The sequence below is a fragment of the Ovis aries genome, chromosome 11 (assembly GCF_016772045.2).
Source record: "Ovis aries strain OAR_USU_Benz2616 breed Rambouillet chromosome 11, ARS-UI_Ramb_v3.0, whole genome shotgun sequence".
Lineage (NCBI taxonomy): Eukaryota > Metazoa > Chordata > Mammalia > Artiodactyla > Bovidae > Ovis > Ovis aries.
The window spans coordinates 23,889,638-23,897,587 of record NC_056064.1 but is presented as its reverse complement, the minus strand read 5'-3'; the positions used below and the strand labels follow the sequence as shown (position 1 = coordinate 23,897,587).

The following is a 7,950-nucleotide window of genomic DNA, read 5'->3' as shown; positions in this document are numbered from 1 at the left end:
TGCCTAATAGATGCAAAATTAAATAATTTTTGGAGAAGAAGGTATCATCCAGAGCCACGCAATAGAAACTTAATCTGAGCCATATACATAATTTAAAATTTTTTAGAAGCCTCATGGGGACAAGACTGTTTCTGAGTCTGTAGCAAGGACCATTTTAAAGCTAAAGTAAGCAAGTGAAATTAATTTAAATGATTCATTTTTTTATTCATATATCTAAAACATTATCATCTCAACATATAATCAATATTATGAAATAAGTGAGATATTTTACATTCTTATTTTTCATACTGTCCTTAGAATCATATATATTTTAAACTTCAGAACCTCTCAATACGGATGCTAAATCTCATCAAAAATACTTGACCTAGTCCTCTTGCAAGGCTACGATCAAGCCATCAGCCAGTGGTGTAACTGTCTCCAGGCCTGACTGAGGAAAGGAAAGCTTCCACATTCATTCACATGGTCACTGGCAGGACTCAGTTCCTTGCAGGTTAGGGGACTGAGGGCCTCAGGACCTCACTGGCCTGAGGTTGGAGGCTGCCTCAGTTCCTTGACCCTAGAGCATCTTAAAATGTGGTGCCTTCCTTCCTCAGAGCTAGAAAAGAACCATAAAGAAAGATTGAGAAAGAAAGCACATAGGAGGTCCTCTGCTTGTGTGCCCTCAGCAACAACCACTTAGTAGCCATATGCAGACAAATGTACTGCTTCCCTGATAGCTCAGTTGGTAACAAATCCATCTGCAATGCAGGAAGCTCTGGTTCAATTCCTGGGTCAGGAAGATCCACTGGAGAAGGGAGAGGCTACCCACTCCAGGATTCTTGGGCTTCCCTTGTGGCTCAGCTGGTAAAGAGTCAGGAAGGGCAGCGGGAGGAGATACCCCTCATCCAAGGTAAGGAGCAGCGGCTGTGCTTTGCTGGAGCAGCCATGAAGAGATACCCCACGCCCAAGGTAAGAGAAACCCAAGTAAGATGGTAGGTGTTGCAAGAGGGCATTAGAGGGCAGACACACTGAAACCATACTCACAGAAAACTAGTCAGTCTAATCACACTAGGACCACAGCCTTGTCTAACTCAATGAAACCAAGCCATGCCCGCGGGGCAACCCAAGATGGGCGGGTCATGGTGGAGAGGTCTGACAGAATGTGGTCCACTGGGGAAGGGAATGGCAAACCACTTTGGTATTCTTGCCTTGAGAACCCCATGAACAGTATGAAAAGGCAAAATGGTAGGATACTGAAAGAGGTACTCCCCAAGTCAGTAGGTGCCCAATATGCTACTGGAGGTCAGTGGAGAAATAACTCCAGGAAGAATGAAGGGATGGAGCCAAAGCAAAAACAATACCCAGCTGTGGATGTGACTGGTGATAGAAGCAATGTCCAATGCTGTAAAGAGCAATATTGCATAGGAACCTGGAATGTCAGGTCCATGAATCAAGGCAAATTGGAAGTGGTCAAACAGGAGATGGCAAGGGTAAACGTCGACATTCTAGGAATCAGCGAACTAAAATGCACTGGAATGGGTGAATTTAACTCAGATGACCACTATATCTACTACTGTGAGCAGGAATCCCTCAGAAGAAATGGAGTAGCCAGCATGGTCAACAAGAGTCCAAAATGCAGTACTTGGATGCAATCTCAAAAACGACAGAATAATCTCTGTTCGACTCCAAGGCAAACCATTCAATATTACAGTAATCCAAGTCTATGCCCCAATCAGCAATGCTAAAGAAGCTGAAGTTGAATGGTTCTATGAAGACCTACAAGACCTTTTAGAACTAACACCCCAAAAAGATGTCCTTCTCATTATAGGGGACTGGAATGCAAAAGTAGGAAGTCAAGAAACACCTGGAGTAACAGGCAAATTTGGCCTTGGAATGCGGAATGAAGCAGGGAAAAGACTAATAGAGTTTTGCCAAGAAAATGCACTTGTCAGACTCTACACATGGACATCATCAGATAGTCAACACCGAAATCAGATTGATTATATTCTCTGCAGCAAAGATGGAGAAACTCTATACAGTTAACAAAAACAAGACCAGGAGCTGACTGTGGCTCAGATCATGAACTCCTTATTACCAAATTCAGACTGAAATTGAAGAAAGCAGGGAAAACCGCTAGACCATTCAGATATGACCTAAATCAAATCCCTTATGATTATACAGTGGAAGTGAGAAATAGATTTAAGGGCCTAGATCTGATAGATAGAGTGCCTGATGAACTATGGAATGAGGTTCGTGACATTGTACAGGAGACAGGGATCAAGACCATCCCCATGGAAAAGAAATGCAAAAAAGCAAAATGGCTGTCTGGGGAAGCCTTACAAATAGCTGTGGAAAGAAAAGAAGTGAAAAGCCAAGGAGAAAAGGAAAGATAGAAGCATCTGAATGCAGAGTTCCAAAGAATAGCAAGAAGAGATAAGAAAGCCTTCTTCAGCGATCAATGCAAAGAAATAGAGGAAAACAACAGAATGGGAAAGACTAGAGATCTCTTCAAGAAAATTAGAGATACCAAGGGAACATTTCATGCAAAGATGGGCTCAATAAAGGACAGAAATGGTATGGACCTAACAAAAGCAGAAGATATTAAGAAGAGATGGCAAGAATACACAGAAGAACTGTATAAAAAAGATCTTCATGACCCAGATAATCACGATGGTGTGATCACTCATCTAAAGCCAGACATCTTGGAATGTGAAGTCAAGTGGGCCTTAGAAAGCATCACTACGAACAAAGCTAGTGGAGATGATGGAATTCCAGTAGAGCTATTTCAAATTCTGAAAGATGATGCTGTGAAAGTGCTGCACTCAATATGCCAACAAATTTGGAAAACTCAGCAGTGGCCACAGGACTGGAAAAGTCAGTTTTCATTCCAATTCCAAAGAAGGCAATGCCAAAGAATGCTCAAACTACTGCACAATTGCACTCATCTCACATGCTAGTAAAGTAATGCTCAAAATTCTCCAAGCCAGGCTTCAGCAATACATGAACCGTGAACTCCCTGATGTTCAAGCTCGTTTTAGGAAAGGCAAAGGAACCAGAGATCAAATTGCCAACATCCGGTGGATCATGGAAAAGCAAGAGATTTCCAGAAAAATATCTATTTCTTCTTTATTGACTATGCCAAAGCCTTTGACTGTGTGGATCACAATAAACTGTGGGAAATTCTGAAAGAGATGGGAATACCAGACGACCTAACCTGCCTCTTGAGAAATCTGTGTGCAGGCCAGGAAGCAACAGTTAGAACTGGACACGGAACAACAGACTGGTTCCAAATAGGAAAAGGAGTATGTCAAGGCTGTATATTGTCACCCTGCTTATTTAAGTTCTATGCAGAGTACATCATGAGAAACGCTGGACTGGAAGAAACACAAGCTGGAATCAAGATTGCTGGGAGAAATATCGATAACCTCAGATATGCAGATGACACCACCCTTATGGCAGAAAGTGAAGAGAAGCTAAAAAGCCTCTTGATGAAAGTGAAAGAGGAGAGTGAAAAAGTTGGCTTAAAGCTCAACATTCAGAAAAGGAAGATCATGGCATCTGGTCCCATCACTTCATGGCAAATAGATGGGGAAACAGTGGAAACAGTGTCAGACTTTATTTTTTTGGCTCCAAAATCACTGCAGATGGTGACTGCAGCCATGAAATTAAAAGATACTTACTCCTTGGAAGGAAAGTTATGACCAACCTAGATAGCGTATTCAAAAGCAGAGACATTACTCTGCCGACTAAGGTCTGTCTAGTCAAGGCTATGTTTTTGCCTATGGTCATGTATGGATGTGAGAGTTGGACTGTGAAGAAGGCTGAGCACTGAAGAATTGATGCTTTTGAACTGTGGTGTTGGAGAAGACTCTTGAGAGTCCCTTGGACTGCAAGGAGATCCAACCAGTCCATTCTGAAGGAGATCAACCCTGGGATTTCTTTTGGAAGGAATGATGCTAAAGCTGAAACTCCAGTACTTTGGCCACCTCATGGGAAGAGTTGACTCATTGGAAAAGACTCTGATGCTGGGAGGGATTGGGGGCAGGAGAAGAAGGGGACAACAGAGGATGAGATGGCTGGATGGCATCACTGACTCGATGGACGTGAGTCTGAGTGAACTCTGGGAGTTGGTGATGGATAGCGAGGCCTGGTGTACTGCGATTCATGGGGTAGCAAAGAGTCAGACACGACTGAGTGACTGAACTGAACTGAACAATGTGGGAGACCTGTGTTCAATTCCTGGGTTGGGAAGATCCCCTGGAGATGGGATTGGCTACCCACTCTAGTATTCTTTCTTAGAGAATTCCATGGACTGTATAGTCCATGGGGTAGCAAAGAGTTGGACACAGCTGAGCAACTTTCACTTCACTTCACTTTATGCAGACACAAGTGGGCTTCCCAGGTGGCGCTAGTGGTAAAAAATCCACCTGCCAATGCAAGAGACACAAGAGATGTGGGTTCAATCCCTGGGTCGGGAAGATCCCCTGGAGGAGGAAATGTCAACCCACTCTAGTATTCTTGCTTGGAGAATTCCATGGACAGAAGAGCCTGGCGGGTTACAGTCTATGGGGCTACAAACAGTTGGACTTGATTGAGTGAGTGCACACACACACACACACATATTCAGACAAAGTGACTTTGTAGGGATTTGGGATCCAGGTAGAAGACTGGAAACTTGGTGGAGCTCACGACCAAGGAGTGGGGCTTCCTTGGTGGCTCAGTGCTAAAGAACCTGCCTGCCAATGCAGGAAACACCAGTTCGATCCCTGGTCCAGGAAGATCCCATATGCTGTGGAGCAACTAAGCCCAGGAACTGCCACTACTGAGCCCATGTGCCCCTACTGAAGTCCACATGCCCTAGAGCCTGTGCCCACAAGTGAAGCCACCACAGTGAGAAGCCCGGGCACTGAAACAAAGAGTCGCTGTCACTTGCTATAACTAGAGAAAAGACCTTGCACTTTCACAGAGGGAAAGAGAAGTTAAGAGGGCAGTGGTCAACAAAAGATCTATGGCTTTTCATTGGGTGAGTCCTTGCCAGGAAAGAAGAGGAGTCTTTCTTCCTCCAGACTGGCTCTGCTACAGTCACAGGGTGTGAGAACTTGGCTATCTGCTGCAAATATGAATACTTCCCCATACCATTCACCCAGTGATCTTACCTTGCCTTACTCTACTCACTTTTTGACTCATCAGCATGCCTTAATTCTTGGCTCAGCTTTTACCATCTCAAGGAAGCCCTCCCTGAATTCCCCATCACTAACAAGCCAGGTGAGTCTTCCTCCTCCTCCCCAACCCACATTGCTCAGAGCATAACCACTGCCTTCAGACACAGAAATAAGGTAGCCTCCCTCCTTGGTCCTTTATGAGGTCCTGATTCATGTTTGTAAAACAGTCTAAGCCACTAATAGGCATTCAGTCATTATCAGTGGAGCGAATTGAACCTCAGGTCAATTCAACTCTCCCTGTCTCTCAAAGTCTAGGTCAGTGCTAGCTCTGCTGATTCATCTGTAAAGGACTGCTCCCTCTTTCACACTGCCAGAGCCCAGGGACTCATCTTCTCATCAGTAACTTCTCCTTTTCTGTCCATTGCACTTGACATGAGGCTGGTGGAACCTAAGTAGAGATAGGGTCTCACAATTACCTCCCCCGCTTCTGCTTCCACCACCAATCCTGTCCATGAGCATGTGCTGATCACGCCTGAACATTTTGCTTTGAGTGCAGGGTAGAGTGGTTGCAAGGAGAGGTGGGACCATGGAGTGAGGATCAGACACAGCATAGGATAGGGTGGGCTGTTCAGGGATGAGGTCTCTCCACAGGGAAAAGGAAAATAGGGGAAAGCCACAGTCAGTATTGCTTTGAGAGCTGAGAGAGCAACACTGATGTGGATGAGGAGGGTGTGGATGAGGCCAGAGAGGACAGAGAAAGCCCAACACAAGATGAGGAGTGAAATGCAGGGCCTAGGGAATAGGTAGCCTCACCCAGGGCACCTGCAGTGGGGGTAATGCAGGTGTCTCCAAATGGCTCACAGGCAGCAGCTCCCCTAGAGCATGTCAGAGCTCAGGACCAAGAGTGTGTGAGAGAGGCCCCTCTCCAGGCCACAACTGAGTATATTATGAAAGACTGGGATGGTGGCGCTGTGTTCCTATGGTCAGATAAGTTGAAGACTTTGATCCTGCAGAATTTTAGTATTACTGTTGGAATGACCTTATTTATTGCCAAGGTTGATGAGGTCTCTGGGGACACTGGTTACACTTCGGTGTCTTTTCCTCATCACAGAGGTATGAGCTCATTTTGAGCTGGATCTACACTCTCATGGGGCTTCCTGGTGGCTCAGTGATAAAGAATCCACCTGCCAGTGCAGGAGACTCAGGTTCAGTCCCTGGGTAGGGAAGATTCCCTGGAGAAGGAAATGGCAACCCGCTCTAGTATTCTTGCCTGGCAAATCCCATGGAGAGAGGAGCGTGGCAGGCTACAGTCCCTGGGGTCGTAAAAGGGTCAGACACGACTTAGTGACTAAGCAACGAGTGTATCCTCATCACTCCTGTATCCTGCATAGGATAACGCCTCATACATGAATTGAAGCAATCTCCACTTCAATGTCTAGATTACCTCATGTCAACCTCTGGAAGGCTTTCCCTAAGAGGAGTCTTCCCAGTGCCCCATGCATGGCCTTCATCCTCAGGCTGTAGATGAAAGTGTTCATCATGGGGGTCACCACAGCATACATCACTGGGGCTACTGAGTCCTTCATGGAGTAGGTTTTGAAGGGCTGCAGATATACCATACCAAGTGTCCCATAGAAGAGGGAGACCACAGCCAAGTGGGAGGCATGGGTGGAGAAAGCTTTGTGTTTCCCAGACACTGAAGGTATCTGGAGGATGGCTCTGACAATATGAACATAGGACATGATCATGAACCCTAAAGGGGTGAAGAAGATGAGGCAGCCTGTGACAATCAACACTGTGTGACTGATGTGAATGTTAGAACAGGCAAGCTTCAGTAGGACGTACATCTCACAGAAGATGTAGCGGATCTTCCAGGACCCACAGATGAGGTCATGAGGAGGATGTGGATGAGGCCACAGAGGACAGAGAGTGCCCAACCCAAGGTGAGGAGTGAAATGCAGAGCCAAGGGCTCATGGCCATGATGTAACAGAGGGGGCGGCAGATGGTCACACAGTGGTCATATGCCATCGTGGCCAGGATGAGGTTGTCCAGAGTCACCATGGAGACCAGGAAATAGAGCTGAGTCACCACCCTCCATATGAGATGGCTTTGTTCTGAGACTGAAGGTTTACCAGCATCTTGAGGATTGTGTTGGCAATGAAGAAGAGGTCAGTGAAGGAGAGGTTGGCCAGGAAGAAGTACATGGGAGTGTGCAGGCGGGAGTCAGAGCCAATGGCCAAAATGATAAGCACATTTCCCACCACTGTGACCAGGTACATAAGCAAGAACATCCAAAACAGGACCCGCTGCTGCTCAGGATTCTCTGAGATCCCCAGGAGGAAGAACTCTGAGACTCCACTCTGGTTGCCTCCATGCATTTCTCTGACTGTCTGCAACATCAGCACCAACAAACATTTGTTTACCGTTACTGCTATTAAACAAGGACATTCATATACACAAAATCAACTATTCTCTTGGCATTAAAATATCTTGGACTAAATTTTATATTTTAATACAGATTATCAACAAAGTAATAACAGGCATAAACATATAACATGGACAATGTGCAACTTCTAGTCATTTCAGCAACTTCTCAGTTCAGTTCAGTTCAGTCACTCAGTCGTGTCTGACTCTTTGTGACCCCATGGACTGCAGCACGCCAGGCTTCCCTGTCCATCACCAACTCCCAGAGCTTACTCAAACTCATGTCCATCAGGTCGGTGATGCCATCCAACCATCTCATCCTCTGTCATCCCCTTCTCCTCCCACCTTCAATCTTTCCCAGCATCAGGGTCTTTTCCAGTGAGT

General features: G+C 45.7%; 1 pseudogene; it reads right to left on the bottom strand.

Annotated features, from left to right (window-relative positions):
• Nucleotides 1-6,586: 6,586 nt before the first annotated feature.
• LOC101119404 (olfactory receptor 1D2-like) lies at nt 6,587-7,559 on the bottom strand (annotated as a pseudogene).
• Between the last annotated feature and the right edge of the window lie 391 nt (nt 7,560-7,950).